This window comes from Chrysochloris asiatica, unplaced genomic scaffold, assembly GCF_000296735.1.
Source record: "Chrysochloris asiatica unplaced genomic scaffold, ChrAsi1.0 scaffold00243, whole genome shotgun sequence".
Classification (NCBI taxonomy): domain Eukaryota; kingdom Metazoa; phylum Chordata; class Mammalia; order Afrosoricida; family Chrysochloridae; genus Chrysochloris; species Chrysochloris asiatica.
Window position 1 is genome coordinate 2,554,582 of NW_006408761.1, and position 7,437 is coordinate 2,562,018.

Genomic DNA, 7,437 nt, shown 5'->3' on the forward strand with positions numbered 1-7,437 from the left:
CAATGGAATATTATGCTACACTGAAGAATAACAAGATAGCAGTAAACCACCACATAACATGGATGAACCTTGAGGAAATCATGCTGAGTGAAATTAGTCAGTCACAAAAAGAGAAATACTGCATAAGACCACTTCTGTAAAGGACTAAGAAAAAGAAACTATACTGAAAGGGGGCAGGGGGAGGTCTGTGTTGGGGGCTGGGATGGTGGGGAAGGGGGGAGGCGGGAGGGCGGAGCGCAGGGAGGAGATTGGACACAGGAAAGCTTGGGTGCGAGGGAGGGGTACAACATACAGGGAGGGAGAGGTAAAGGGGAAAAAACAGGGCAGCTGGGAGAACAGGTGGGCATGAGTGAAAGGGCCAAAGGGGACAGAGACAAAGCAAGATATATACACAACCTTGGAACGGCAGGACTCTGAGATACAGGGATTGAGTCATGTTTGGAATGGGGGAGAATCCTGTTAAGATGCTGGAATGCTTTCTTTTACTACGTGACTAACCAAGAGGCGAGAGTTTTAGTCTGTGTTACAGGTCATAAGCTCTCCAAAATGGATTCCAGCCTGACTAATTCGCCCCTATATCGAGAGGACAGCCATTTCTCCCTCTTTGGAGCAAGCCTGCCTGAGGGAACCAGCATTCACCGAGGACCCATCTGAAAGAATGATGTCATCCACATCTCCACTGAGGCCCCTCAGGCAGGAGCACCAAGGAGTCAGCCAGATGTTTCCACAGCAGAGAAGACTTTAAGAACTGTTTAACCCTTAGAGAACTGGTTAAACTCCAGAGATTTTCTGCCATTTTGCTTGTCGGGCGTGGGAATGGGGAGTTAACAGATGTTACAGACTTTGCAATCGTTCATCAACCATCATATGTTTTATTGTCTGTTAACATTCTCAGAAGCTAGGCCAATCATTGCGGTGCCTGGCCCTTAAACGTGCCACGTGTCTTTGCTCTTAGGTCAAGAATCACTGCACTCACTAATAGGAATTGTTACCTTTTTTTGCCCTGCCCACCATGTAAATCAACTGTCTAGGGATATTAGCCTCGCTCACACGATCCAAAAGTAAATAGATAAAGGTTTACAATACAGACTAAATGCTCTAGAGAAAGGAAGATTGCTTAAGGGAAATAAGATTCAACATAACCAGTTTACACTCTCAGCTAAGGTTATTCACTGTATAAGTAGATACGTGTTATTTTTTCAGTTAACCAGAACCTGACTGGAACTTAATTCAACAGCATTGTAGAAGGTTGTGGAACAATACACACTTGTCTGTGGATATTCATCAGCTACATGCTCAAACTTCTGATATAAGTAATTCTCAAGTTGAGAACTGAGTGGCTACTAATTTGCTACCTTGGCCAGAGATTAAGTTCCCCTGTGAACTTGGTTGAACCTCAGCATAGTGATCCTGCTTGGTCGTCTTAGAGCAGGTGGTGGTCTTGCAACATCTTGCGTGTGGGGTCCCCAGCTGGTCTCCTTCCTCCCTGCCTTCTTTAGATGGCGGTTGTTTATGCTGGACGTGTGGCCAGAGACGGGCAAGGATCACGTGGAACCTCGGCAACCTAAGACAGAGCCATTGCCATGCTGCAATGAGTTTCGATGACAGTTAAGACTGAGGAATTCGCACTGACCGCCTAAGACAGGCAGTGTCCCTTAAACAAATAATAAATAAGGGGGAATCCGATGCAGACCGTGCAGACCCGGTCAGGAGTTCAAGTCCCTGTGGGCACAAGCATTGCTGACCGTCCAAACCATAGGCTCTGAGGATCAGACTTTAGCCACCTAGCAGACATAGCAAAATGTCCCTTATCTGATTATTCAGTTATGCTGGTTAGTAATTCCATACATGAGCCCTGGATACCCACAGATAAATGTAAAAACCTTCCCTAAAAGCCGAGACTGTAAATTCCAAAAAGGCAAAGTTTGTCCCCAACCAAAAAAAAAAAAAAAAAAAAAAAAAAAGCTAAAGAGGATAGAGAGAAACTCTGTTAACTGATGGTATGTGAAGGGGATTATAATCAATGTAATGAAACAAGGTATATGAATGTTTGAATGTGAAACCAATGATGTGCCCTGAAAACTTTCACTCAATCCACAATAAAAACCTTAAAAATATATAAATAAAAGACTGACTAATAACAAATGTATGCAACCACAAAGAAATAAAAACTTCTCTATGTGCAAAAAAAAAACAGAACTGCAACTCTGAGAAACTCTTCTTTGGGCTGGTTGGACACCCAATTCCAAACTGTCCTGCGCTACCAGGTGTGGTAGGGGCAACCAAAAAAGAAGTACAACTAAAGACTGCTTCTTGTTGTGTATCATCAAATCAGTTCCAAGAAGCGGCTATTGGGTTTGAATGCCAACCTTGTGGTTAGTAGTGCAGTGCTTATCCTACAGCTCCATAACAGGGTTCCAGTGATTTCCAGAGAATGTACAACATGATCCACCGGGATACAAGAAGAGTTATCAGCACTTCCATGTTCATCTGAAAAAATTGTATTTGCTATATTTAACAAAGGAACCCTGGTTGAAGTTGTCAAAGACTTCATTCTTCTTGGATCAACTACCAACACTCACGGAAGCAGCAGTCAAGAGATCAAACGACGTATTGCATTAGGCAACTCTGCTGCACAAGACCTTTTTAAAGTGTTGAAGAGCAAAGATGTCAGCTTGAGGTCTAAGGTGTGCCTGACCCAAGCCATGGTATTTTCAATAAACTCATATGCTTGCGAAAGCTGGACAGTAAATAAGGAAGACTGTAGAAAAATTGATGCTTCTGAGTTATGGTGTTGGAGGAGAATATTGAAAGTGCCACGGGCTGTCAAAAGAACCAATGGATGCATTTTGGAAGAAGTGCAGCCAGAGTGCTCCTTGGAGGACAAGATGGCCGAACTTCGTCTCTCATACTTTGTACATATTGTCAGGAGGGACCAGTAGCTGGAGAAGGATATCATGTTTCGTAAGGTGGAGGGTCAGAGAAAAAGAGGAAGACCCCCAACTAGATGGATAGGCCAAGTGGCAGCATCAATTGACTCAAGCGTGGCAACAGTAGTGAGGTTGGACCAGTATCAGGCAGTGTTTCGTTCTGCTGTGCCTAAGGTCGCTATGGGTCAGTACTGACTTGATGGCACCTAACAGCAACAACAACACACAGGACCCCTGGTAGCATAGTGCTTATGCAATAGGCTGCTACCTGAAAGGTCAGCAGTTCGAATCTACCAGCCATTCAGTGGGAGAAAGATGAGACTTTCTGCTCCCGCAAAGATTTACAGAGAGCCGAGGAGTGCAAGCAGCGCCAAGAGCGAAAGTTGTGCTCAGCTGGGCTGGGGGAGGGGGGGCGCTCTAAGAGGTCGCCTATGGCGGCCCCCAACTTATACCTGCAAGACCTGTTGGCTGCCCCGGCCCACCGGCGTCCCATTCCCCATCTGGCACCCCCTCCTCAAGAGGCCCTGCCAATGCCAGCCACGGTGGGGAAGGGCCGAGATATCAGGGAAGCAGCAAGGGAGGAACACGGCCGCCTCCACCTGGGCAGCCCAGAATAATGGCCAGAATAAAAGTTTGGTGGCGACGGCGCCCAATGGCAATAGCAACAGCAACCCATGGGTGGAAAGCAGCGGCATGAGGGTAGGCCCCCAGTACCAGGTGGCAGTGCCCGACTTCGACCCCACTAAACTGGCAAGACGTAGTCAAGAAAGAGAAAACCTTGACACGCTGGTCTGGTCACCTAACCAGAATCTCTCAGAGGCAAATCTGGACTAATACATCGCCATTGCTAAAGACGAGCAGGGATACAACATGGAACAGGCTCTTGGTATGCTATTTTGGCATAAGCATAATATTGAAAAACCATTGGCTGATTTGTCAAACTTTACCCCCTTCCCAGATGAGTGGACTGTGTAAGATAAAGTCGTTTGACCAAGCCTTTAATTTTCATGGGAAAACTTTCCATAGAATCCAACAAATGCTTCCTGACAAATCAACTGCAAGCCTAGTGAAATTTTACTACTCCTGGAAGAACAGGACTAAACCCAGTGTGATGGATCGTCATGCTAGGAAACAGAAGCGGAAGCCAGAGGAAAGTGAGGCTGAACTGTAAGAAACTAATGGAAATAACCCACTTGACACTGAGGTTGATCAAAACAAGGAAAGCAAAAAGGAGGTGCCCCCAACTGAGACAGTCAGGTCAAAAAGGAAAAACATAGCACACAAGCTAAGAACACAGCAAAAAGGAATCCTATGAAAGGGATGTTTCCTTTCCCAAGAAGATGCGGAAGCTGATTCTGCCAATGCCACTGCTGCAACCATGGTGCTGACACAGCTGGACATGGAGTTGTTGTCCATCAAATGACAGATTCAGAATATTAAACAGACGAACAGTGCTCTTAAAGAGAAACTCAATGATGGGATAGGACCATAGTGACTTCCAGAGGCCATTCAAAAGTTTAATGCACGTTGGACCACAAAAGAGCAGCTTCTCATCCTACAAGCCATCAGGAAGTATGGCCGAGACTTCCAGGCCATCTCAGAGGTGATTGGGAACAAATCAGTGGTGCAAGTGAAGAACTTTTTTGTAAATTATCAGCGGTGCTTCAACACACATCAAGTTTTACAAGAAACAGAGACAGAACATGGTAAAGAGGAAACCAATGGGCCCAGCAAACCTGTAGAGTCCCCAGATAATCCTATTAAGTTGCCTGAGGAGGAAGATGAGATTGTCATGATCCACACAATCGAAAGCCTTTGTGAAGTCAGTAAAGTACAGGCTGCTTCCACTTTCAACGTCAGCTATGTGTCTGCCTCATGAGACACACTGGTCACTTTGGACAATATCAGGACATCAGGTATTACTGGACATCACCTAGCCATCTGCATCACCCTTCTGTGGACAAGCAGCTATTACCCAAAAAGGCATCCACTTCAGTCCCGTGCTACACCTGCCTTAATTCTCTGCTCCTTCCTCTGTGCTGGCGCCACTCCCACTCTGCCCAGCCTGCGCAGCTCCTCTGACTCGAGAGCAGTCCCCGGCGTCAGCTCTTCCTATCAGCAGCTTCCGGATAGGTCGTCGGCCTAGCACAGCCCCGTTCCTGCATGGCCTGCAACTTTGACTTTGTGCATAATGTTCAGAGTAACTGACCCAGTTGGCTTTCTAGAAAGTTCCTCATGGTCTTTTCTGAGGCATCCACCTAAGTGATATCATGCTTCTATGGAAATCACAGTACATGGCAGACTGCATTTTAACCTTTTTTGTGCCAAGCATCCTGCTACAACTCACATTTCCCTAAACTTTGGGTAGAATTATGGTTTGTAAACTTAGTTGGCTTAAATCTTTCCCTTCTCCCTTCTCTGCAGCAGAAAGCTCAGTCACAGCAGCTGTCTTTGGGTACACAGCCTAAAAGGGAGAGTGGACCCCAGAGTTTTCTGCCTTCCTTGTTCAGCAGTGTAAGCCACGGTGGCTACCAACCATCGTTTCCTGACCCTACTACCACCTCCAAGAGATTCGGTCCAAACTACTGTTCTGGTGCTTATACATTCGGAATTGGTGCCTTCTCCTTTAGCAACCATGCTATCAGTTCTTTTTCTGTGTCAGTGTCTTCCTGCTCCTTTCCAGTTTATTGCTTGCCAAAGATGCCATCACTGGGTCTAGGGCACAGTGCGCTTGCTGCAGATAGAAGTGTCCGCTTAGCTCAGCAGAGGCTGTGGAATCACTGGTGGTAGCTTTGTAGACACCACACACTTTGGGTCCTGTTCTCTTGGTGCCTGGCCTACACCTGCCTCACCGCGTACCTTTACTCCTTCATACACACACCATTCCCTCTAGTCACGTTACTGTTGAGGGCTGAGCAGGAAATGATCCCTTGGCCTAGTGGTCAGACCAAGACAAGAAGAAACACCCTACAAAATATGATGGATCAAGTGAACATTTCCAGTAAATGTTTTAAGATTTCCAGAATTATTTTCATGTCTTTGCTGGGCCCATGGTCCTGCTGAGGGGTTGAGGAACAGATTGGCGGCCCACATTCTGAGGCAGCCTTACTCCCCCGACCACAGTCCATACAGCCTGCACTAAAAATGTTGGAGTAGCCTTTTTTCTTTTTTGATGTTGTATCATTTAATTAAATGCTTTTTCTGCTTTTAATACCAAAAAGGAAAAAAAATGCAAATGTTTTAAAGAACAAACAGAATTCTTAAGAATTTTTAAATATGCAATTAAAATCTGGTATGTTTTGAATCCCAAGCACCTTGCCTTTTTTCTTTCCTTTCCTTTTTTGGAGTAAGTCGCCTGACTTTCTCTTTATAAAGCAACTCAGCTAGAAACCTGGATAGTTTTGTACTTTTTTTTGTTTTTTAAAGAGAGCTGGAGAAAGGTCATTTACAGAGGAAGTAATTAGAACTCTTCCAACTTTCACCATTTTGTACCTACACTATGTGTCTCCTGGCCAAGTATTAACATGAAGAACAGCACCAGACAGGGTGAGCGGGCAACCCCAGCCTGTGTCTCCCACCCGGAGACAAGTAGCGGAAGAACACTAGCGAGATGCAGGCTTTCATGCCGTTAACAAATGGCCATTAAACTGTGGGCAGGGAGAGGGGATAGACTTTGCACATTTTAGAAAGGGAACCCTAACGGGCATGGACAAGAAGCTTGTTTCTTCTCCTTCCTCACGGAAGCAGCCAACACCTGGCCAGTTGTCTGCACTGGGTCTCTCAGTCTCCACGCCCAGGCCCTTTCCTTCAGAAGCTTGAAGAACATTCTCAGTTAGCAAGGCAAGCAAGCCGACTGCTCCCTGCGCAGTCACATGGCTGCTGCTTACTTAGGAGCCCGGCGCTTGGAGACTGACTTTCTTACCAAGGGACAGGGGCACATCCTTATCATTTACCAGAAAGCAAAGTTGTTGTCTCGGGACTGCCTTTGCTGTGGTTTCACGCATTAGAGAACACTGTGCTGCCCACCCCTCCTCCACGACACTGCCTTTGCAATGACGTAGGAACTGCAAGGAAACCGAGCTTTAAAAGTGAAGAACCCTCAGAACACATCCAGAGTGTAGTGCATTGGCAGGTAGTGTTGGCCAGGAGGGAGGGGCCACAGTGATAACTGCTGAAGGTGGAGCGTTCACTTAAGCTTGGTCTCCTTAAGAATTATCAATGTAGAACAAACAAAATGGCAGATCGGGTGGACATGCAGTAAGGAGCTCTGCCAGTAACAACACAAAATGCCCAACCAAGCAGGCTCAGGCTCAGAACTCTGAACCACATATAAAGGAATTATTTAGAAGGTTGGAAGGCTTACAGCTGGGGGAATTTGTAGCAGAAGCAAGAAATCCATTGCTTTCTAGTTTGGGACGCTCAGCTGCTCCAGGAACCGCCATCTTGGGTGAGACCAAGCGGGGGAAGGATCGGAGCAGCCACAGGCGCCTAGCAGAACCACAGAGAT

General features: G+C 46.2%; 1 protein-coding gene and 1 pseudogene across 1 annotated transcript in view; one reads left to right on the forward strand and one right to left on the reverse strand.

Annotated features, from left to right (window-relative positions):
• GOLPH3 (golgi phosphoprotein 3 (coat-protein)) overlaps positions 1-7,437 on the reverse strand; it is a 117,185-nt gene that overhangs the window by 28,451 nt on the left and 81,297 nt on the right. The gene's annotated exons all lie outside the window — the stretch shown is intronic.
• LOC102826700 lies at positions 3,362-5,138 on the forward strand (annotated as a pseudogene).